The sequence below is a fragment of the Tenrec ecaudatus genome, chromosome 13, assembly GCF_050624435.1.
Source record: "Tenrec ecaudatus isolate mTenEca1 chromosome 13, mTenEca1.hap1, whole genome shotgun sequence".
Classification (NCBI taxonomy): domain Eukaryota; kingdom Metazoa; phylum Chordata; class Mammalia; order Afrosoricida; family Tenrecidae; genus Tenrec; species Tenrec ecaudatus.
The window spans coordinates 138,011,934-138,036,490 of NC_134542.1; the positions used below are offsets into that span (position 1 = coordinate 138,011,934).

The 24,557-nt window shown below is 41.5% G+C and overlaps 1 pseudogene; it reads left to right on the forward strand.

Moving 5' to 3' along the window:
• The first annotated feature begins 5,966 nt into the window (after positions 1-5,966).
• The window catches only part of LOC142424108 (protein lin-9 homolog pseudogene), a 116,124-nt pseudogene continuing 97,533 nt past the window's right edge, over positions 5,967-24,557 (forward strand).

Sequence of the window (24,557 nt, forward strand, 5' to 3'; positions counted from 1 at the left end):
TAAGAAAGCAGAAATTCTCACAATGAATAAAATGCAACATCATGATAATTGGAGAAAGATCAAGGTTGTCTAGGATTTCACTGGATCCCCAACCCATGCCTATAGAAACGACAGGCAAGACATCAATATATTTGCATTGGGAAAATCAAATACAAAAGACATCATTAAAGTGTCACTTTGAGGCCTAAGGTGCACCTGGCTCAAGTCATGATCTTGTCAGTGGAGTCATAAGTACTTCAGAGTGGGACAATAAATGAGGATTGAAGAAGAATTGATGCCCTTGAATTATGATGTGCGTATTACAATAACACAAAATAAATGATGGAAAGAGAGGCTACAGAGGAATGAACCGTCCTCTTTCTGGAATAACCTCCACTAGAGAAAACAAGGGAAAAGGACTTGTTGGCCTACTCAACCTTCTGGGCACCAACTTTCATTGTTCAAACGTGTGTAAACAGTTTCTTTTGTGATTTATTTTGAGTGAAAGAACACAACAGCACCTAGATTACAGAGAAAAATGCTAGTAAACTATGAAGAATGTTTCAGATGTAGGTATACGTACATCCATCTTTTGTTAGAAAATAAGTTCACAGACAAATAACATAATAAATTTGTACAGTGCTAATTTCATTATATGGACTAGATAGTACTGGCTCTAAAATACTTACTCCTTTCCCTTCCTAACAAATAAGCACTGCTATTTCCTTTAAGAGACATTTGTTTACGTTCTGCTTTTGTGCCAAGCCCAGTGTTAGAGCTGATGCCAGGGGCTTAAGTGTTTTGAAAGAATGATGAAGACAATGAATGTACAAATGTGCTTGACACAATTGGTGTATGTATGGATTGTGATAAGTTGTATCAGCCTCTAATAAAATGATTTTTTTTAAGAAAAAATAATAATCAATGAACGAAACATTAAAAACTACCCTGCGAGGTGAACCACAATGCACAGCAGGGAAGAATCTGGCTCCACACTGCTTACTTTTGGCTGTCAGCACTGCCATTTCTGAGATCTGTGGCCAGGGACAAGTTACTTAACCTCCCTGCTTAATCCTGTTTTCTTGTCTGCAAATCGGGAATAATAATAATAATAATAATACCCACTTCCTAGGGTTGTTCAGTTCCTAGATGGCACACACATTTGCTAACAAAATATTATTGCTAATAAAAATATTGTTTATTCAATTCCATCCAGTGACATCACAGAAGACAGGCCTAGCTATCTGCTTCCAGAAAGATTACAGCCAAGACCAGACACAGCAATGTGAATCACTGCCATGCAACAGATAAGGGTAACAGATAAGGTCACCGTGAATCAGATCAAGGTAATGGCGATCTATTTGTCTTTATTCATTTGATTGCTATGAAGATCAAATTAAGTAAAACTTCTTCTGGTTTTAAGACGTGTTAGGAAACTTTTAAATAACAGGAATAAAGGGGTTTCTAAGTCCATGGTAAAAACTGCAATGCCTTCCACTAATCCCAGCAACGTGAAGAGATTGGTGAGAGAAATACTCATTGTATTTCTTCCCTCACAGTTTTTCATTCTTCTGGCACTTTGTGGTATAGTCAATATTCTTTGCCCACATCATAATTCAAGGGCATCAATTCTTCTTCAATCCTCATTTATTGTCCCACTCTGAAGTACTTATGACTCCACTGACAAGATCATGACTTGAGCCAGGTGCACCTTAGGCCTCAAAGTGACACTTTAATGATGTCTTTTGTATTTGATTTTCCCAATGCAAATATATTGATGTCTTGCCTGTCGTTTCTATAGGCATGGGTTGGGGATCCAGTGAAATCCTAGACAACCTTGATCTTTCTCCAATTATCATGATGTTGCATTTTATTCATTGTGAGAATTTCTGCTTTCTTAATGTTGCAGTGCAATTGCATTTCAGGCTATATTATTTGAGCTTCATTAGTAAGATCAAGTCCTCTTTGCTTTTAATAAATTTTGAAATAACAAATGTTTTTATATGTTCTCACCACAATAGCATTATTTAGTATAGCTCCTATTGTTACAAAGTTAACTGAAACAATTATTAAACATCACCATATCCGTAACTATAAAATAGGATCAGCAAATAACAGTGTGGCAGTTACATAATCTACTGTCAACTTGAGGAAGGGGTGGAATCAAGCCTGTCAATCAGGTCACAGCTTGATGACCTCATTTGGAGGTGCAATGAAGATAAATAGTTTAATGGAGGCCAGACACACTCTCTGCTTTGTCTCCTCTTGAGACATTCCTGTTGACAAGCCACATGGAGCTACATTGATGGAGCCAGAGCCTCGGAGCTGGAAGAGCCACATGGAGACCCACACCAGCGCTGAAGTGCTTCCACTGTCACTGGATCTTGAAGACCCACGCTAGCGCTGAGATGATTCTAGCACCACTGGATCCACAAGACTTTCCTGCCTTCAGCATTATTGCACCTGTTAAGTGAGTCTGAAGAGGAATTTATAGACTGGTATTTGACATATGAGCTAATATCTGACTAATGAACTTTTTTGGACTGGGCTGGGATGTTTTCTCAATATACAATTGCTCTTTTATAATAAGCTCTTTCTTACACACATCTGAGTGTCTATGAATGTTTCTCTAGTCCACCCAGACTAATACACACAAGCAGTGACATCACAAGGAATGGACTTCTAACAGTGACTCTTCTCTCTAAAAACATGAATACTACTTGAGAAAAACCCAGCTTCTCAGAGTTAAGTTATCAAGACCTGAGTTTCTCGTCTAGTTACTAGAGACGGAAGCTTGATTTCCATGGTGACTTAATGCCAGGGCTCGTAAGAGCCATCAACCAATGGTCTTCACCTCAGGACTGTAGGAGACAACTAGATGGTGGCAGCCCAGTGGGTGAGGATGACGACACCATTATCCATCTCTCACCAGAACAAGAGCAGCACACGCAGACAGGCTCGCTTTCCCCAGAGCATGTACACAGAGCCCATTCAAATATGCAGGAATATTGTGATCCAATTAAAGCCACTCAATAGGGTTGGCTCTTACTTTAGATAAACAGCATGTGTAAGCTTAGCTTAAATGAAAACTGGTCATTACTTCTCTTCCCATATTTCTATTCTTCAAGGACAAATTATGTATGTCTAAACATCACAGACAGAATGCCTGGCATGTTTCTGGAGTGTTTGTGCGTCTTTTTAATTACAGTATGCTCAGCTCTGTGTGATGCTCACACTACAAGTGATCAGAAAGTAGAGCAGGGGGACGGAAGCTCATAGTACACATTGGGAAAATGAGGTCCAGGGAAAATCACGGACATTTCTGGTGAGAAAATAAAACGGTCACTACATAAATATACAGCTTTTCTCCTCACTGACAAATGCAAGATCATTCTCAGCACACGCCTCCTCCATGCACAAAGCTCATCATAGACACTCTTGAAGATACCACATACACTTCAGCAAAAGACACCAGTTGGCACCAGGTAAGCAGTACAATTCCTCATCATGGCACAAGCTAGAAATTCCTCATGATTCATTGACCATCATTTTCTTTTAGAACAACAATAACAAAAACCCTGTAAATTGCTTCTATACATACCGTTTGCATTTTTCTTTTCAATTGGACAGCTGGGGATGGGACAGAGATTTTTAAAATACATTTAAAAGTCAAACATAGACTTCTATGGAAAAACAGTCACCTTCCTGTACAAACAGAGTAAGAAGCAAGAATTAAAATAAGGAAGAAATTGCTGTGGTGGCGTATAATTTTTCTAGCAAACCTGCGCAGGAAAGTATCACCTGCAGTTACATGGAAAGGAATATACCCTGCATCCGGCAATCAGTGAAAATCAAGGCTAACTGCCGAAATAAGCTGCATAATCTTACCAAAAACATTTTTAGTTTCCCTGCTGAGAAATTATTAGATCAGCTGAAAGACACCAAAATAATTTTATCGTATAGCACTCTCCTACATTTAGCTCCTATAGGCACAACCAAATGAATTTATATGCACCAGGTGAAATATCTCAAAATACATTAGTCAAATTATTACAAAAATTAAGAGGCAATTAGGCCATAATAGGATGATCCTAGAAGATTTCAATACACCCCTTTTGAGCAAAGATTTGATCAAAACTAGAAAGAAAATAAACAGATATGCAAGAATTAAACAACTTGATCTCTTAGACTTGTGCAGGACACATCCCTAAACAAAAGCACTTTTCTTTTCTGGTGCCCCTGGCTCCTAGTCCAGCACAGATCACATTTAGACCTTAAAGCAAGCATCAATAAATTCAAAAACATCCAGAGACCACAAACCATTTTTCAGACCACAATGCTATAAAGTTAGAAATCAAGCCCCCAAAACGAAATGCATGGAAAATAAACATTTTCTTAATAACCACTGGGAAATTGAAGAAATAAAGATCACTATCAAACGACCTCTTGAAACAACTGAGAACAAAAAACAATAGATCAAAATCTCTGGGGACACATCAAAAACAGCAGTCAGAGGACAATCTATAGCAATAACTGCACACATCAAAAATTCAGAAAGTATTAAAACTGTGGGAGCCATCCCAGCCATGCTGTCTAGCAAAGCTCCAGCCTGGTGGAAGGAGCTTCTGCAGAGCAGAGCTTCCCAGGGAGGGATTCCAACATCCCTCAAATATTTGCTGTTGTTAAATCCATTCCTGAGAATTCTGTGCATTGTCGTGTTTACCGCACCTGGAGCAGATGCAAGGGCAGTCTTGAGAAGTACAAATGAAACCAGATCTACAACTTGCTGCAATATGACGGGGCTTTCCTTAACTGAGGCGTTGGAGAGGCTTAGACAGCGAGACATCTTTGGGAATTCTGAGATGGATATGTGGGAATTGAGTGAGGAAGAAACCCCAAAATTGAGGTCAGAGGAAAAAATGAAACCCACCAAAAGACCCTGGATTCCATCAGATCAGGTAGTGGGAGACTCTTTTGGCCTCCCTGATATAGAGGACCTTATAGAATGCTTCTGCCAACTGACGCCCCTTTACCTTGGACAGGGGCTTACGTAGAAGGAGAGAGAATGGTTAACAGTAATAGAAAACACATAAAAGGGGAAACATTAAGTCTTTGGCAAAGGATCGGACGGTTTGTCCCCCATGGTGCCTCAGGAGTATAAAAAATAAAAGAGACATAGGTAGGCAATGGAACAGTTACCATGGGAGAGTTTGTGAAGGAAAATATTTAACTCTGAGAAGTATTTAATTCTGCTTGTAGATATTAGGCTTTGATGTAGCGCATGAGGTAGTTTCATTGAGTTAAGTTAGCCAACCAGGAAAGAAACATTGTGAGCAAGATATAGGGCAGTGAGTAGGATATGAGTCTAACACAATTTTCTGAACACCTCAATCAAGAATAGTATGTGACGTATGTGACGTATAAGACAAACAGTACAGGGGGAAAGAACCAGGAAGAGGACAGAAAGTGATAGAAAAAGATACAGACCTTATAATGGTCTTTTATGATGTTTTAGTGGAAACAATATGGGCAATTTTGGAGTCAATCATAAATCATTGTTTTTATGTAGTGGTCTGCAAAACTTTATGGTATAAATAAAGCTGTTTGGAAGAACTCAGGAGAGATTGCTTCCACCACAACATCTCTCATGTCTATCTCATTTGAATTCACCGACTCCACACCTTCTTCAGGTAGCCAGTTCACCCTCCTGGAGCTGGACTCCGTCACGTGGCGCCTGAACAGGGACCTGGAGGTAATCTTTTCTCATTTTCGGTGTGGACAGGACTTCACCTAGGGCACTGCAGAGCCCCTGGCACAAGGCAAACAGGTAAGTAGGAGTGAACAGATAAAGATCCTGAGAAGTATGCACCACAGTGAGTCTAAGGACAGGAGACTGTTATTTGTAGAAATTCTAAAGCAAATTCTTAAAGAGAAAGGGCCCCATGTGTGGACTCATCAGATAACAGGTTTTTAAATTTTGTCCAGTGATGCAGTCCATGGTACCTGAAGAAGGTACTGTCCGTTTAGGTACATGGACTAAAACAGGGGACGAATTCAAAGAATACTATAATGAACATGGGCCTGAAAATATCTCTGTAGAAACATTCTCCGTATGGAGCCGAGTGAGAGATTCCTTAGACCCCTTACAAGAGGTTGCTCAACTTTCCAAGAAACTCTCTTTGCAAGATGAGAAAATGCTTCTAAAGGCGGAACAAGCGGAGAGGAAACAGGTTTATACTGTTGAAACTGACTCAGGGGAAAGTGATGATAAACTTTCGCCTGAAGATGAAGCTGACTTAGAAGGAGCAACTGCCCGGTATCATGACAATGACAGGGATTTACCCTTAGTTTAATCAAAAGGTCGTTGTAAAAAGCTCCATTATGGCGCAATGAAAAATTTAGCAATTAAATCTAAAATTAAGACGTCTAAAGGCCAGCCTCCATCCCCGCCTCCTTTGGGTTTCGACTTTCAAAGAGCCCTACCTTGTGTCAGAAACATGTAAATGCAGCCTTGCAGTCAATTAGGGATACAGTATTTAGAAACTTAGGTTATCCATTATATGGATGATATTCTTTTAGCCCATCAAAAACTGTGGTATGTTGCAAGAAAGTTTATAAGATACAATATGGCTCTACCTCAACAGTGACTAAAAATATCCCCAGAAAAAATACAAACAGAACCCCCTTTTTCTTATTTGGGGAGAAAAATATTGGGAGAGAAAATAATTACTTACTATACAATTAAGGCAGGATTCATTTAAAAATTTAAATGATTTTCAAAAATTATTAGGGGATGTTAATTGGATTCATCCTTTTTTAAAGTCAACCACTAATAATTTGAAACCTTTATTTGCCATTTTGCAAGGGGACCCTAACCCTACGTCACCTAGCGCATTGACTCAGGAAGGAAAACTGGCCACTGAAAAGGTGCAAAAAGCAATAACCAATAAACAAGATTGGACTATTTAAAACCCTGGTCTTTGATTTTGCTACCTACTGTCCATTCCCCTATGGGATGTTTGTGGCATAATGGACCCCTGAAATGGTTATATTTATCTTCCAATTCACTCCTTATACTTCCTTGATAGCATTGTTTGTCATAATGGGAAGGAAAAGGAGTAGAGAGTTGTTTGGTACTGAAGTCCCCAATATTATATCACCTTACAGTGCTCATCAGCTTGGAAACCTTGTGCAATCTGATCCAGATTGGCAGGTGGCCCTTGCAGGATATACAGGGATCATAACATATCATTTACTTACCAACCCTTTGTTACATTTATAAAAGAGCACCCTGTAATCTTCCCTCCACAAACCTCTGAGGAACCTTTTGACTCTCCACCGGCGTGCCTTGTTTTCACTGATGGGACTAATGGCACAGCTGCAGTTCTAATTGATGATCCTAAGACTTCACTTTCTACTAATCAGAAGTCCACGGAAAAGGCTGAACTCATGGCAGTAATATATGTATTTGAAATATTATTCAGATTCACAGTATGTGGTTAAATTGTTTCATTCATAGAGACGGAATCCATTCCTCCCCAGAAAGCCACTATATTTGATTTATTAACTAAACGACAAAATTCAATAAGCAAACAAATTATAATTTTTATAGGACATGTTAGATCTCACAGTAACCTGCCAGGTCCTATACATGAAGGGACTAGGCAAGCAGATGCCTTAACATGACCCATGATTTTATCCATAGAACAGGCCTCCAAGAGTCATGCTTTGCATCATCAAAATGCTAATGCTGTGAGATTACAACATCACATAACCAGAGAAGCCGCACGAGAAATTTCTAAAAGTGTTCCATGTGCCCAACTCAGGCTCCAACCTGACCAACTGGAGTCAGTCCTTGAGGATTGAGGCCTAATGACATATGGCAGAAGGACGTTACTCATTTCCCTGGTTTCGGTAAATTTTCCTTTGTACACGTATGCATAGATACGTTCTCACACGCAGTCATTGCCTCAGCCCGAACAGGAGAAGCATTTAAGGATGTAATTCAACACTTGTTTTACTCTTTTGCCATTTTGGGACAGCCTGGAGAGATAAAAACTGATAATGGCCCTGCTTATACCGCTACTGCTTTTAAGAACTTTTGTTCCACTTTGGGGATCAAACATATTACAGGAGTTCCATACAAGCCTCAAGGACAGGCCATTGGAGAAAGAGCTCATCAAACACTTACAAACCAAACCCAGCGTTTACAGGAAGGAGAGCTTAAATATCACTCTCCACATCATAGTTTACAGCGTGCTATGTTTGTTATAAATCATTTAAATTGTAATTCAGGAGGATGCACACCCATGTGTCTACATTTTCAGGGTCCTGACATTAAGCCTAAACCACTGGTGAAATGGAAAGGTTTATTAACTGGGACCTGGAAAGGCCCAGACGTCTTACTCACTGTGGGCGAGGATATGCTTGCATCTTTCCGCAGGGTGCTGACTCTCCTGTGTGGATTCCAGACCGATTCATTCGCCCCTAGGACGGGCCTGCCGCCTCCTCCGCCTCACAGCAGTGTCACCTGCTACTTGGAAACCATGAGGGAAACAACTGAGTCCTCTCCTGATGAGTTCCGACAGGCTCCGCGTCCAGTCGCTCCGACTAACGCTCCAATTCGCTATTCACCTCATCCCCTCACGGAAGGAACCGTTCCCTCCTTGGTTTCCCCTTTCCAGAGTCCGTCAGTCTCTTCAGCCAGGTGTAGAGAATCAGGACCTGGACCTACTGGTCACCGCCTCACGCCGCGCCCTGTCCACCCGCACTGTCTTCCCGCCGACCTGGGGGCAACTGAAGAAGCTCAGCAACAAAGCGCTTGACATTGTTGCTTCACAAGGAATGGCGCCCACCGCTGAGGTTGTTTTACTGCGTTGCTAGCAGTTACCACGTGCCAGCTATTATTCTCAGGATTAGTTGCAGCTGAAACTTATTGGTCATACAGACCAGGACCTCGGGTTTTGCACCGTCACCTGGGAGACACCGCAAGTGCCGGTTTTTACAAATGATTCCTTCCTCCTTGGGGGAGGGGGGTCGCTCAAGAGCCTTTATTAACCCTAAAAGTTCGTATAATGTTACCTACAGGGGTAATAGTGCTAGGCAGATAGGCAGGGCTAGGATGTCCATTGACGCAAAGAGAGCCAAGCACGAAAACAAAGGGCAGCATACTGCCCATGCTCAGAGGCCAAGGTTTCCCGCCGGTGGGCATGCATGGGCGCTAATCCTGGATTGGCCCACCTGGGCCAGGGGATTGCAATTCAGCCAATGGGATCGGTCTGGGGTCGTCCACCACGCCTCCCCCTGTAATCCTTGAAAAGGCAGGAGCCAGGAGCAGAGAGGGAGAAACGAAAGGAACTGGGGAGAGAACTTGAGACAGTCTTTTTTGGAGGAAAACTTGGGAGAGAGATCTTTGCGTGACCCCGAGCAGTCTCTGCCAGGCTGCATGGTGGAAAGGAATCCTGTGGGTGCCGCATAAAGCCTGAAGCATCTTTTCACTCTCATTAAACTCACTTGGATCACGAGCCCGGCTTCGGCGTAAGTTCTTTCTCGTGCGGAGCCAAGGATCGAGGTGTAACTCTAGCCCAGCGAGTGATCCCTGCTCCTATTTGTGGATTCGCCTTCACACACCACTTCTCGGGCCTGGTGTGTCACTGGGGATTCGAACTCTGCTCACAGATTCCCCTGTTCCTAGAGCCAAGCAGAGGCATCTTTGGAGGTTAGCACTTATAAGTCCCTCGTTTCCAGATCTTAAATTCATTACTACTTCTACTTTACCTCCTGATCAAATTCCTGGGTGTGACCCTTATCCAGAAGCCAATAATAGTTGGTTTGCTATCAATAGGAAAACAGGATTTCCAAAGCAGCATGACTGTGCCATTGTGGGAGCCTCATCAGAAAGAAAAGGAGTAAAGCATCCTTTAAATGGTACAGGTTTGTATGTATACGATTATTCCACTACATCTCCCACAGATGCTTACCGCGATTTAATCAAACTGAGTACTAGATTTAATTGGTCTGATGTTGATTTTCCCACTCCTGAACCTTTGGTCAGGTGATTTACCCCAGGCTGGGTTTCTCCTATTTTGACCTTTTTCGGCTCCAATGGTCCAGTAGTTCAAACATCTTTGTGGAGGTTCTTTACAGCTACCCAACCTGCTGGTCTAAAAAGACCCAAAAAAGAATACAGAGCCCTTCAAGCTTGCGTGCGCCCCCTTTTGGTGTTCTATATCCCGGTGATTTGGGCACATTAGATATATGTGAAGATATTGGGGTCTTTGTTACTCATTGTGAAAATTGTGGGGGGGGTTAAAACTTTTATTAGGAACTCATACAACTTTTATCACAATCCATACATGTACATACATCAATTGTATAAAGCACATCTGTACATTCTTTGCCCTAATCATTTTCAAAGCATTTGCTGTCCACTTAAGCCCTTTGCATCAGGACCTCTTTTTTTCCCCCTCCCTTCCCACTCCCGCCTCCCTCATGAGCCCTTGATAATTTAGAGATTATTGATTTGTCATATCTTTCCCTATCCGGTGTCGCCCTTCACCCCCTTTTCTGTTGTCCATCTCCCAGGGAGGAGGTCACATGTAGATCCTTGTAATCGGTTCCCCCTTTCCAACCCACTGACCCTCCACTCTCCCAACATCGCCCCTCACACCCCTGGTCCTGAAGGTATCATCCACCCTGGATTCCCTGTGCCTCCAGCTCCTATCTGCACCAGTGTACAACCTCTGCCCTATCCAGTCCTGCAAGGTAGAATTCGGATCATGATAGTTGGGGGGGAGGAAGCATTTAGGAGCTGGAGGGAAGCTGTATTCTTCATCGGTGCTACGTCGCACCCTGACTGACTCATCCCCTCTGTCAGGGGATCTCCAGTGGCCGACAAATGGACTTTGGGTCTCCACTCTGCACTTCCCCCTTCATTCACTATGGTAAGATTTTTTTTTTATGATGCCTTATACCTGATCCCTTCGACACCTCATGATCACACAGGCTGGTGTGCTGCTTCCATGTGGGCTTTGTTGCTTCTGAGCTAGATGGCCGCTTGTTCACCTTCAAGCCTTTAAGACCCCAGACACTATCTCTTTTGATAGCCGGGCACTATCAGCTTTCTTCGCCACATTTCCTTATGCACCCGTTTGTCCTCGGCGACCATATCATGGAGGTGTGCACCCAATGATATGATTTTTTGTTCCTTGATTCCTAATAACCAATCCCTTCGGAACCATGTGATCACACAGGCTGGTGTGTTCTTCCATGTGGGCTTTGTTGCTTCTGAGCTACATGGCCACTTGTTTATCTTCAAGCCTTTAAGACCCCAGACGCTATCTCTTTTGATAGCCGGGCACCATCAGCTTTCTTCACCACATTTGCTTGTTCACCCACTTTGGCTTCAGCAGTTGTGTCGGGAGGGTGAGCATCATAGAATGCAAATGTAATAGAGGAAAGTATTCATGCATTGATCTATTTCCCCATCCTCATATATATATTTGCTTGTACATGTCTTTGTCTAGACCTCTATAAATGCCCTTTGCCTCCTAGCTCTTTCCTCTATTTCCCTTGACTTTCCTGCCGCCCCACTCTCATGCTCCGTCCCCATCTGGGCTACAGCTGTACTTCTTCATTACGTTACTTTACCCTTGATCATTCCTTACCAGGCTTGCCACTCCCCCTTCACCACCAATTTGGTCTCATTTTTTGTTAGCACCACTTCCTATGCCCCACCTCCCCGTATCCCAAGTCCCCCCCAGAACTGTCAGTCCCATTGTTTCTCCTCCAGATAGTTCATCCAGCCTATCTTATTTAGACAGACTTGTGGAGATAATAACATGCACAAAAACAAGACAGAGGAAAACAAAGCAACAGTATACAACAAAACAAAAACAACAAACCACTAACAAAGAACAAAACAAAACTCATCAAGAAAGAAAAGCTTGTAGTTAGTTCAAGGATCGTTTGTTGGCCTTTAGGAGTGTTTTCCAGTCCAGTCTGTTAGGGCACCACGCCCTGGCCCCAAAGTCCACTTTCAGCATTCCCTGGGGACCTTGCCACTCCATTCCCTTGCTGTTCTGCTGCACTCCCCCAGTGCTTTGCCTCGGTGTGGTGGGATCAAGATGGGCGCAATTCCCACACTGTGTCTCCGGTGCTGTCCCCTGTATCGCCATGGGTCAGTGAGGGGCATCACGTCTCATAGTGGGGCCAGCCATGTTGTCCTCTCTGTGGACTGGCTGCTCTAATCAGGTACATCATCCTCACGGCCTGGTGGGCCAGGCTGTGCGCCACTCTCTCCTCCTGCCCCTTCATCTGCTCCCGTGTGCTCTGATCAGATATGTCCCTCTCCCAGAGCTGCAGAATCAATGTCCCTTGAAACAAATTCTTCTGAGGGGAGGGGCAGGAATCCACTTAATCTTTGGTACTGGGATCAGCCTCCCAGACCTCTCCACTGGTTCCCTACTCCACGCCGGAATGTTGCATTCACACCTTGCGGCACTGGGTTGAAGTCTGGTCCCTCTTTCCCTGTGGAGATATAAACAATACCCTCCCCTTGGGTGGGTTAGTGGCCCATGCCCCCGCTCCCCTTTTCTTCCTTATATTCATCCTTTTTTTCTTCTCCTTTTTTTTTCTTTCCCCATCTCCTCCCCAATTGTCTGCCATGTGCATCCCTGGATTTGATCTGGTCTCTGCCATACTACACAGTCCTCACCACAAAAATGTTTGTGTACAGTAGCTTTTTCCCTATGCCCCTTTTGCATTTTTGGTGAAATTGTGTTTTAACCAATTGTATTTATTCTCGTTTGAATATAACTTCTTTTGTCATTGTTCAACAACCCCCTTAGGTTATGTTGTCTTTAAAACTGGATACCCCTTGGTATGATGACATGGGACTACATGCCTTACAGTTAATGTCAGATATTTTGCAAAGAAAAAGATTTGTTGCCTCTTTAATTTTAGGTACTATAGCATAATTTGTTATTATTATAGGTTCCTTGACCACCTCTGCTGTAGCTTTGGTCCAAGAAGCACATACTGCTGAACATGTTGATGAATTCACCAAAAATGCTACCATAGCCTTAATGACACGGGCAAAAATTGATAAAAAACTTGACACACGAGTCTCAGAAGAGGCAGTAGTGTGGATGGGTGATCAGATATTCAGATTCAGGCTCTAAAAACTAAAATGATGATTAGATATCACTTGCAGGTTAAATGGGTCTCTGTCACTTCTTTGATTTACAATGGATCAGGAGTCTCATGGGAAAAGGTTAAGAATTATGTATTGGGAGAATGGAACCATTCAGACATTTCCTTACATTTAGCCTCTCTACACGCCAGTATTACAGTCATCCGTCACTCTGGAAGCTCTGTACTACCAGCTTCAGAAGTGGCCAAACCTTTGTTAGAAAAAAATAACTCAATATGTTACAAGAAAGTCCTGGTTATCAATTTGTGTTAATCTGGGAGTTGCAGCTTTGATAATACTTCTTGTTCTCTTTCTTCCAGTCGTCTTCCGATTGACCTTCCACAGTCTACGCTGGGTACTGGCAGAAATCCAGAGGCTTCATCTGAAAAACAATTTTAAAAAGGGGGAGATGTTGGGGGCCATCCCAGTCATGCTGTCTAGCAAAGCTCCAGCCTGGTGGAAGGAGCTTCTGCAGAGCAGAGCTTCCCAGGGAGGGATTCCAACATCCCTCAAATATTTGCTATTGTTAAATCCATTCCTGAGAATTCTGGGCATTGTCATGTTTACCCCACCTGGAGCAGATGCAAGGGCAGTCTTGAGAAGTACGAATGAAACCAGATCTACAACATGCTGCAATATGACGGGGCTTTCCTTAACTGAGGCGTTGGAGAGGCTTAGACAGCGAGACATCTTTGGAAATTCTGAGATGGATATGTGGGAATTGAGTGAGGAAGAAACCCCAAAGTTGAGGTCAGAGGAAAAAATGAAACCAACCAAAAAAAACCTCGGTTCCTTTCAGATCAGGTAGTGGGAGACTCTTTTGGCCTCCCCGACATAGAGGACCTTATAGACTGCCTCCCCCAACTGACGCCCCTTTACCTTGGACAGGGGCTTATGTAGAAGGGGAGAAAATGGTTAACATTAATAGAAAAATCATAAAAGGGCAAACATTAAGTCTTTAGCAAAGAATAAGACACTTTGGCTCCCCAAAGTGCCTTAGGAGTTTAAAAAAATAAAAGAGACATAGGTAGGCAATGGAACAGTTACCATGGGAGAGTTTGTGAAGGAAAATATTTAACTCTGTAAAACATTTAACTCTGCTTGTGGATATTAGGCTTTGATGTAGCGCATGAGGTAGTTTCATTGTGTTAAGTTAGCAAACCAGGAAAGAAACATTGTGAGCAAGATATAGGGCAGCGAGTAGGATATGAGTCTAACACAATCTTCTGAACACCTCAATCAAGAATAGTATGTGACGTATAAGACAAACAGTACAGGGGGAAAGAACCAGGAAGAGGACAGAAAGTGATAGAAAAAGGTACAGTCCTTATAATGGTCCTTTATCAGGTTTTAGTGGAAACAATAAAGGTGATTTTGGAGTTAATCATAAATCATTGTTTATGTGTAATGGTCTGCCAAACTTTATGGTATAAATAAAGCTGTCTGGAAGAACTCAGCAGAGACTGCTTCCACCAGAATGTCTCTCGTGTCTGTCTCGTCTGTGTTCGCCGACTCCACACCTCCTTCAGGGATGCAGTTCAACCCTCCCGGAGCTGGACTCCGACAATATGATAATCAAACTAATGATTAGCTGCAGCAAAACTGTACCAATGCTCTTTTTAAAATTAAAAATAGCACCCTGCCTGGTCTCTATTGACCACAGAAACTATAGCAGGGAGACGAACGGGGAATTAGGGGCCACAGATAAGCCCAAAGAGTTTCAAGGGACAGCAAGTTGGCTCATTCTCAGAAGCTTCAAGGCCAACTCTAAAGTAATAAACAAAGAGATAAGCACCGTGTGAATGCAACTGAGAGCCTGCCTTGAGAAGCCTCAATAGGAACCTGTCCAGATACCTGCTCATGCTTGACATGTTCTTTCCAAGCCCATAGGCTTCATGTTCATAAATCCACTGCTCACTCAGGACCTTTGGGCTTAATGCAAATGAGGTAAGCTGCCATGAAGCTCATTCAGCTATTATTGAGGTTTAAAAATAATTAAGAGTGAAGGCAACTGATTAAAGCCTTTCCAGACTGCTGCTGCAGTTTATGAATTATAAGTTCCATATTAATGTGACTCCACTGTGACTTCAGATTAGCTGGGGGATATTCATTACAATGGAATTAAAAGGCAACAGTAGCTGTGACATCTTTTGTTTCTGAGTCCCTGAATAATTTCCAGTATACTCTATGTGAAAGCACAAAAATAGCATATTGCATTTCTATATCCTATTACACAAATAGGACAATATTACTTACCTCACTTGACCCTCCCAATAATCATATGAGCTTGGGAATAATGGTGTTATTCTTTGTTTAATAGGGAGAAAAAATGAAAGTTCATAAAAGTTAAGTGCCTCGCACATATAATAAAGGGAAGAATATAGTCGAACAAGCAGACTGGCCGATTCTCAATGCAATGTTCTTCCAACATGCTGTGGTGATCTCTTCTTTATGGACCTCACTTCTTCTACATATCTGAATATCTCAACCACTGAAATGTATTGCTTTGGCCTCTAGAAAAGATTCCCATATTAAACCAGAGGATTTTTTTTTTTTTGCCGAGACACTAAAAGACAGATTAATAGAAAGACTTTTGTTTCACGCTTTCTTCAAACTCATTGAAAACCTCAAATAGAACAAAAGGGGGGTTGATATTATTTTCAATTCAGTAAGTAGACAGCCACAGCCCAAAGCATGAGGTTTGATGCTGTCAAACAATGTGAATTCTAAGTCTTGGTGAGAGCAAACTCATCTACCTTAGCTATTATGGAACATGCAGATTTCCCCCAAAGTAAGCATGACTAAAAATAGCTAACATCAGACTCCCAGGAGCCCTTCCAAAAAAATTGTAATGAGCTTCCCAGCTCATTTTATGAAGCCAGCTTACTATTGATTCAAAAGTTTGTATGAAACAGATGTTTTATAGAGAAAGCATGACATATCAAATATACTCATGAATTAAAAACCTAACACGAGAATTCACAAACCCTAAAAAGAATACTATGAGAAAGAATCCAGCAATATATAAGAAAGACAATGCACCATAACAAAGTTAATTCTGTAAATTCAAAGGTGGCTTAATTTTTTTAAATTTATTATTAATTGGGAGTAAATACATATATAATTCCATAGTTCAATCATGTCAAGCAGTACTGTATAATTGCTACCACAATCAGATTCCAAATATTCTTTTTCTTTCTGGACACCTTGACATTGTCTCCCTTTTACCTGCCCCACCACCACCACCACTGTACCCTCTGGCCCGCAAAACCCTTGTTTTACTTGATGTCCCTCTAAGTTCATGAATCCTGAGTTGCATACACTGTATATGCTGCATATACAGAACAGCATATAACACAACTTCAAGAATGCAATCTCCAATGACATAACACCTCGGAGGTACAGCTTAATATGAACAAACCAAACAAAACAAAATTACAGAAAAGGTTGAAAACCATATATTGGAGGCGAATCAACTGACAAAGTTTTAAGTGTTCAAGTCAGGTTTATCCCTTTGATCTCCTATCCTCAACTCTCCAATGCACTCTGCTTAGTAACCTCTTACCCTTCCTCCCACCCCCATGCCTCAATTATGGATAGAAGGATTTCACCGGAAGATTATTTCCTAAGTAATGCCCACAAATGAGTCGTGGGCTCGCACTGTCATCCCTAGCATTCTGCAAACCAGCAATGCTGTCACCTCTCCTTTCCCCTTATCCCCCTCCCCTCTCCTCCCCTCTGCCCATACCCTCAGGGGAACCATCATTCCTGTGACCATCACTGGCAGGTTATCTATCTTGGCTCTCGTGTACGACCGCATGATCTTAAATATGCAAATGAACATACAGAAATCTAAGATGATTGATGAGTTGAAAAAAATAGAAACCATAATAGTAAGGGGAGGAAATATTTAGGAACTAGAGGATAGTTATGTAGTTCATTAGTGTCACACGGCACCCTGAATATATCATCCATTATGTGTGCCCATTCTGAGAAGGGCTGCCAATTATTTTACAGGTGGATTTGGGTCTCCACCTCATCCATGCCCCTTCATAACAATTTGGTTGTGTTTTGTTTTGTTTTTTAACTTCTGATATCTCTTCCCATCTATGCCTCATGATGGCACGGACTGTTGTGCATCTTCCATGAGGGTTTCATTGATTCCTTGGTAGATGGCTGCTTGTTTAACTACAAGCCTTTAAGACCCCAGATGGCCTATCTTTTGATAGCTGGGCACCATCAACTTTCTTTACCACATTTGCTTATGCATCCATTTTGTCTTTAGTGATCATATCAGAAAGGTGAGTTTCATATAATGCCACTTAATTAGAACAAATTGTTCTTGTACTGAGGCAAGATTTAAGTAGGAGCCCAAAGTCCATCTGTTTCCTTGCTGTATATGCACACACACACACACACTTTTGTTGCCCTTCTACTCCACTATCAACTTTACCCATCATTAACCTCTCAATAATGCCTCACAGATACATATAAATTGCACAAACATGACCAGAAAGGGTGGCTCAATTTTTTAAGCTCAGTATGATTCATTAGCTTTACACAAAAATAGAGATGTAGAGAGAGAGATTGAGAGAGCGAGAGAGAGAGAGAGAAGTAGAATCATTTGGAGAGCAATTTATGTTCCAGGGCATTATTAAAAACAAGACCATAATCATTCAGTAACTAATACAGTTTAACAGTTGAGTGTGACCAGAAAAGAAAGTTAAGAAAAAGGTCCTGTTATAACCATTGTCATACCTACCTGACAGTGGGCATAGCCAAAGCTGTTGCTTCCCCGGAAAACAAAAATCAGAAATTGAACATGGTGGGAGAGAGATGAGTGTAGATTTTACTAAGATGATCCATCAGTCACTAAATATACAAACAAGAAATTCCCTCAAAAGGGCCTGAGAGAACAAATACTGAGATTTACTACAGGACTATCTAAATATTCCAGTTTTCAACAAAAGAATTATGAAATATGGAAAGAAATTGAAATGCAACTCATGCAATGTGTTAGTCTGGGTAAACTAGAGAAACAAATTCATAGACACTCCTATGTATATAAGAAAGAGATTTACATACAAGAGCAGTTGAATACTGAGAAAACATCCCAACCTAGTCCAAGCCCTTAAGTCTGATATTAGCCCATGTGTCTGATACCAATCTATAAAGTCCTCCCTCTTCAGACTCATGAAACATAAGCAATAACACCAAATGCAAGATGATCACAGGCCAGTGGGTAGAAAGTCTTTGGATCCAGTGGTGTTGTAAAGCATCTCAGTGCTGGCAGGGGTCTCCACGTGGCTTCTCCAGCACCCAGTGCTGCATCAGGGTAGGTCCATGTGGCTTCTCAGGGATGTCTCACAAGGAATGAGCAGAGCGTCTCTCCCGCATCCAGGGAGGAAAATCCAGATTTCCCAGTATTCTCAGGAGAAAGCCATATCCACACAGAGGCCTCATTGGCTATGGCCTGATTGACAGACTAGATTCCACTCTTCACTCTTAATCCTCTCAAGTCCCAAATTGACACCAGATTATGTAACTACCACAGACCACCCCTTGTCAATGTGGCACTTGCACATAACTCTTTAGCCATGTATAATTTTCAAACAAATGATAATAAAATCATTTCTGTATCTAACAGGATAAAACTAAAATGCATATACTTCAATATGTGCCATCCTCATTTAAACATAAAATTCTGTAAGTGAACAAAACAAAAAATACCCTATGCCTAACAATTGCAGTCAAGCAACACCTACACCTTAACTTTATAATCCTATCAATATATGCCAGCACCCATGAAAGTTTGGAAGCCAACCAACTATTGCATTTGTCCACCCAATTTTAGCTATCCAATTTCTATACTGCCCACTTACATCAACCCAGTGCTCTCAGGAGACAATCATGTTCTTTGACATGAAGAATCTTCATTCCAGTTGGAACCTTGTGAGGTCCACATCCATAAACAAACTCAAATCAGAACAGGGCATCCATAAATTCTGCAGCAATATACACCAGTTCACAGGCTCAAATATCATCTCTTCATCTGGTCAGGTTCTGGTCAACTCAGTCTGGGTTGCCTCACTTAACCTCACCAGGGTGCCCATTGGTCACCTTCCCTTTAGACCATGGCCCCATCACAAATTCTCATGAACTTCAGACCAGTCAACCCACTCTCATCTTCTCCTCTAGTTCTTGTAAACCAAGTTCTCAGGTATCAGTGGCCAGCCAGACTCAACCATCTCTTTATTGCTGCATTTCTCCCACTTCCACACAAAAAGTGGATCCACATGGTCACCTAGCAAGCATTTCAGCCTGCCCACAGGCTTCCTGTAACATTCAGTCCCAGAGAGTTTTCTTCATGGTTCCACATTTTTTTCCAACTTCTGACAAATACCACTAGGGTTCAAAAGTCAAATCCAAAGAGTTCCTTTTCCTTCAATCTGTCAATCTTGCCCCCAGGCAAGTCTCTTGGAATGCAAATGTCCTCTGCAAGCCAAAGCACTGGGTGGGGCTTATCTTTTCAAATCTTTCTTTACAAGCGTGGCCTAAACCCATGTAAAGATCAAATAGATGGCTTGAGGCAAATGGGCTTACAAACTCTCTATTTTCATACTTCCCAAAATCATTTCTATAAATCCTTATATCCACAATAATAAGCAGAAGAAATAAGTATAAACAAAGCAGAATCATATACTAACCTCAATTCTTAAGACAGTCAAGTTCAATACTTATTTAATGTATCTTAATCCTTATATAAACGATTCTATTTATACAAAAATATGGGATTAGGCCTCTGACAGTATCAAACCAGATGCAGTCTTTCTGTCATCCGTTTTCATTAAGCAGCATGGTTTCTGAGAAACTCAAATGGTGATTTCTATCCCTGAGCTCAAAATGCACATTAATCACATTCATTTTCACCATTTCAAACAGGAATAACCAAAGACTACAACCAAACAAAATTAAAACGTTAACTTCCCATATTCTTTCCAGAAAACAACTGAGTAAACAGGGTGGCTTTACCTGACCTCTGGCTTGCCAAAGAAGAAAAACTACCAGGAGGGAGAGGTCAAACAAACACTTACTCTCCATCTTTATGGGAAACAAATTACAAAACATGCAAAGACATTATGTAACTACTGTATGGCCAGATCAATGCCAGGCCAACTTCTACAGCTAGTGACCTTGAATCTCTCCCACACACACCTGCGGAGTTGACCAGAGTCGGCTATGTAACCTGTCAGCAGATTTGCAAGTTTTTTTCTTTCTTTTACTCACGGCCCGTTGTGCTAATGACCCATGTTGTTCATGGCCCGTTTGCCTCAGTGCCCGCTTTGTTCTCGGCCTGAACGCGGCACGAATACACCCAGAACCAGGAAGACACCTTACATTCCAGAAATCCGGACATACCTGTCTCTCCCAATCCCTGACTACTTTACCTTCTATGGACTCAAAACAGTCCAGTCACATATTCTCTGGCCATATAAGCAGCACCCCTGTAGCCTGGGGCGTGACTCCCCCGGCCCAGACACTGTGGACCGTGGGACTTCGCCCAGGTTGGGTTTTTGTCCCCAATAAAGCCTGTTTGCTCTGATTCGACTGATTTGGTCTCTGGCGCCTCTCGACTACCTTACAACTACCACATGCAACAAGGGGAAATTTTTTTAAAGACAGGGAGCAGGAAACAGAAACTGCTTAAAGAGAAACCAGATATCAGATTTATCAGGAAGATGATCATTATATTTTCACAGAACTAAAGGAAATTATAATTTAAAGTAAAGGAAGACTTCATGACAATGTCACATCCAACAGAGTATTAATAAAGAATTAAAAATTTTCAAGGGACCACATGGAAATTATGGTTGAAATGTACAATAACTGAAATTAAAAATTTTTTAAATCATCAGCAAGGTTAAAAAATAGATTTAAACTGGCAGATGGCAGAAAAAAGAATACGTGAATTTGAAAAGAGGTCAATAAATATATATAAGTTATAAAAGACAAATTGTAATTTCTAGTTGAAATTAGAAAATAGCATGAAAAATCTTAGGAAACTAAAAAAAATCTGGAAATTAAGCAATCAGCTCCTACATAGGCAATGCATTAAATAAAGCATAAATTTTGAACTCAGAAAATATTTTGAGACAAAAAATAAAAACACAACACAACAAAACTTTTGGGAAGCAGGTATAGTAGTGTTTAGAGGGAAATGTATAGCTTTAAATATTTATATTAAGAAATAAAAAAGATCTCAAACCAATTATTTGCTGGCTTTTTCTTCCTTTCCAAATTTAATATATATATTCAGCAAAACTTTTCCTCAGATTCAAAGGAGAAATTAGGACATTTCCAAATAAACAAAATTAATACAATTTGAGAGCTTTTGGTTAAGATGGCCAGCTCACTAAACATACTATAGAACCCATCTACAACAAATATGGAGGAGAAATTAAAAAGCCTGTAATTTCAGAAGAAAGAGATAAAAGTGAATTGCGTTGAATCAAGCAAACTATGAATTATCCATATTCCTAGGTTGTGTGTGTGGACAGAATAGGGGGTATGGGTGAAACCACTGCATTCGCCAGTAGGCTTTTGGAATAGGGCTGAACAAGTCCCATTTTCCCAAGTGCTTAGCGGGGCACAGGCTCATGGACTAGGACTACAGTGTCCAAATGGAAAATTTTCTTTTTTCTTTTTCTTGTACATTTTATTCCTCATAGAGGAGACTACCAGTGGAGCTCACTCACTCCTTCTATGTTAATCCGGGTAGATCAGAGAAACAAATCCAAGGAGACCCTCAGATGTGGATAAGAAAGAGCTTTATAGGGTGCGAGGTAGTACCGATGAAGAACACAGCTTTCCCCCAGATCCTGGATGCTTCCTCCCCCCAGCTACCATGATCCGAAGTCTACCTTGCAGGGCTGGATAGGGCAGAGGCTGTACACTGGTACATACGAGGGCTGGAGGCACAGGGAATCCAGGGTGGACGATACCTTCAGGACCAAGGGTGTGAGGGGCGATGCTGGGAAAGTGGAGGGTGAGTGGGTTGGAAAGGGGGAACTGATTACAAGGATCCACATGTGACCTCCTCCCTGGGAGAGGGACAGCAGAGAAGGGGGGGAAGGGAGGCTCCGGATAGGGCAAGATAGGACAAAATAACGATGTATAAATTACCAAGGGCACATGAGGGAGGGGGAGCGGGGAGGGAGGGGAAAAATAGAGGACCTAATGCAAAGGGCTTAAGTGGAGAGCAAATGCTTTGAGAATGATTGGGGCAGGGAATGTATGGATGTGCTTTATACAATTGATGTATGTATATGTATGGATTGTGATAAGAGTTGTATGAGTCCCTAATAAAATGTAAAAAAAAGAAAAGAGGAGAAAAAAATGATTAGGGCAAAGAATGTACAGATGTGCTTTATACAATTGATGTATGTATATGTATGAACTGTGATAAGAGTTGTATGAGCCCCTAAAACATTGTTTAAAAAAAAAGAGCTTTATATAAAAGATCCATTGTATATTAGGAAAACATCCCAGCCCAGTCCAGATCAAGTCCATAAACCCAATATTAGTCCATATGTCTAATACCAGTGTATAAATTCTTCTTCAGACTCACGAAGCCATGCAATAATGCTGAACACAGGGCAATCACAGGCCAGTGGGTGGAAAGTCTTGTGGCTCCAATGGCATTAGAAGCATCTTAGCATTGGTGTGGGTCTCCACGTGACCCCTCCAGCTCCAGGGCTCTGACTCTATCAGTGTAGCTCCACGTGGCTTGCAAACAGGAATGTCTCCCAAGAAGAGTATATCTGGACTCCAGCTAGCTATTCATCTCCACTGCAGCGCCTCCAAATGAGGTCATCAAGCTGCTACCTGATTGACAAGCTAGACTCCACCCTTTCCTCAAATTGACAGTAGGTGGTGTAACTGCCACAGACCACCCCTCATCAAGTTGACACTTTAGGACAACTCTTTAGCCATATATAATTTTTTAAATAATTAAAAAAGGATAAAACTAAAATGTATACAATTCAATATGTGCCATAGCCTCATTTAAAGATAATATTCTATCAGTGAACACACAACAATATTCCATGCCTAACAATTGCAGTTAGGTAATACCTATACCTTAGTCCTATGAATATATTCCCCCACATATGAAAGTTTGTAAACCAACCATTTTATGATTTTATCCTCCCAAATTTGGGTATCCAGTTTCGATACTACCCACTTACATCAATCCAGTGCTCTGAGAGACAATCATATTCTTTGATGTGATGAATCTTCATTCCATTTGGCATGTTGTGATATCTGCATCCATAAGCAAAGTCATATCAGGACAGGCCGTCTATAAAGTCAGCAGCAATATATATCAGTTCACAGGCTCAAATACCTTCACTTCAACTGGTCAGGTTCTGGTCAACTCAGTGTGGGTTGCCTCACTTAGCCTCACCAGGATGCCCATTGGTTGCCTTGCCTTTAGTCCATGGGCGCTGATACAAATTCTCAACAAGCCTAGCCCCCCTGTGCCAGGTCATGAACTTCAGACTAGTCAATCCACTCTCATCTCACATGTGAACCAGGTCCACAGGTGTTAGTGGTCAGACTCAACCTGTCTCTAATTGCTGCATTTCTTTCACTTCTACTCAACAAGCAAGCATATTAGCCTGCCCACAGGATCCCTTTAACAGTTCAGGCCTAGATTGGAACAGTTCCTTCCATATTCCAAATTTTCCAGCCTCAGGAACAAACCACTAGTTCAAAATTCAAAAATCCAAAAAGTTCCTTTTATCTTCAATCTATCAACAGCACCTAGGCAAGTCTCTTCACCTTTGAAAGTCCTGAGCACTCAAGACACTGGGTGGGGCTTATCATTTTAAAGCCTTCTCTGCAGGCATGTCCTAACCCATTTTAAATTCTAATTTAATGGCTGAAGGCAAGCAGTCTTACAAACTCTATTTTTACATCCCAATAATCATTTCTATCAATAACAATAGGCAGAAGAAGACAGTATAAACCGAGTATAAACTCAATTCTTAAAACAGTCAAGTTCAATCCTTATCTATCTTATCTTAATTCTTAACTATTCCATTGATACAAAATATGGCCTTCAGCTTCTGGCTTCATCGCCTCAAGCCAGGGTCAGGCCTTCTGCCAGCCATTTTGACTTTCTGTCAGCCATTTTCCCTAAGCAGCATGGTCTCTGGGAAATTCATGGGGTGATTTTGCCAACTGGGCTCAAGATTCATATTTATCACAATCATTTTTAACATTTCAAACAAGATTAACCAAAGACAATTTCTAGGAATCAAAACTTTAAACTCCCAAATTCTTTCCAGAAAACAACCCAGTAAACGGCATGGACTTATCTGAC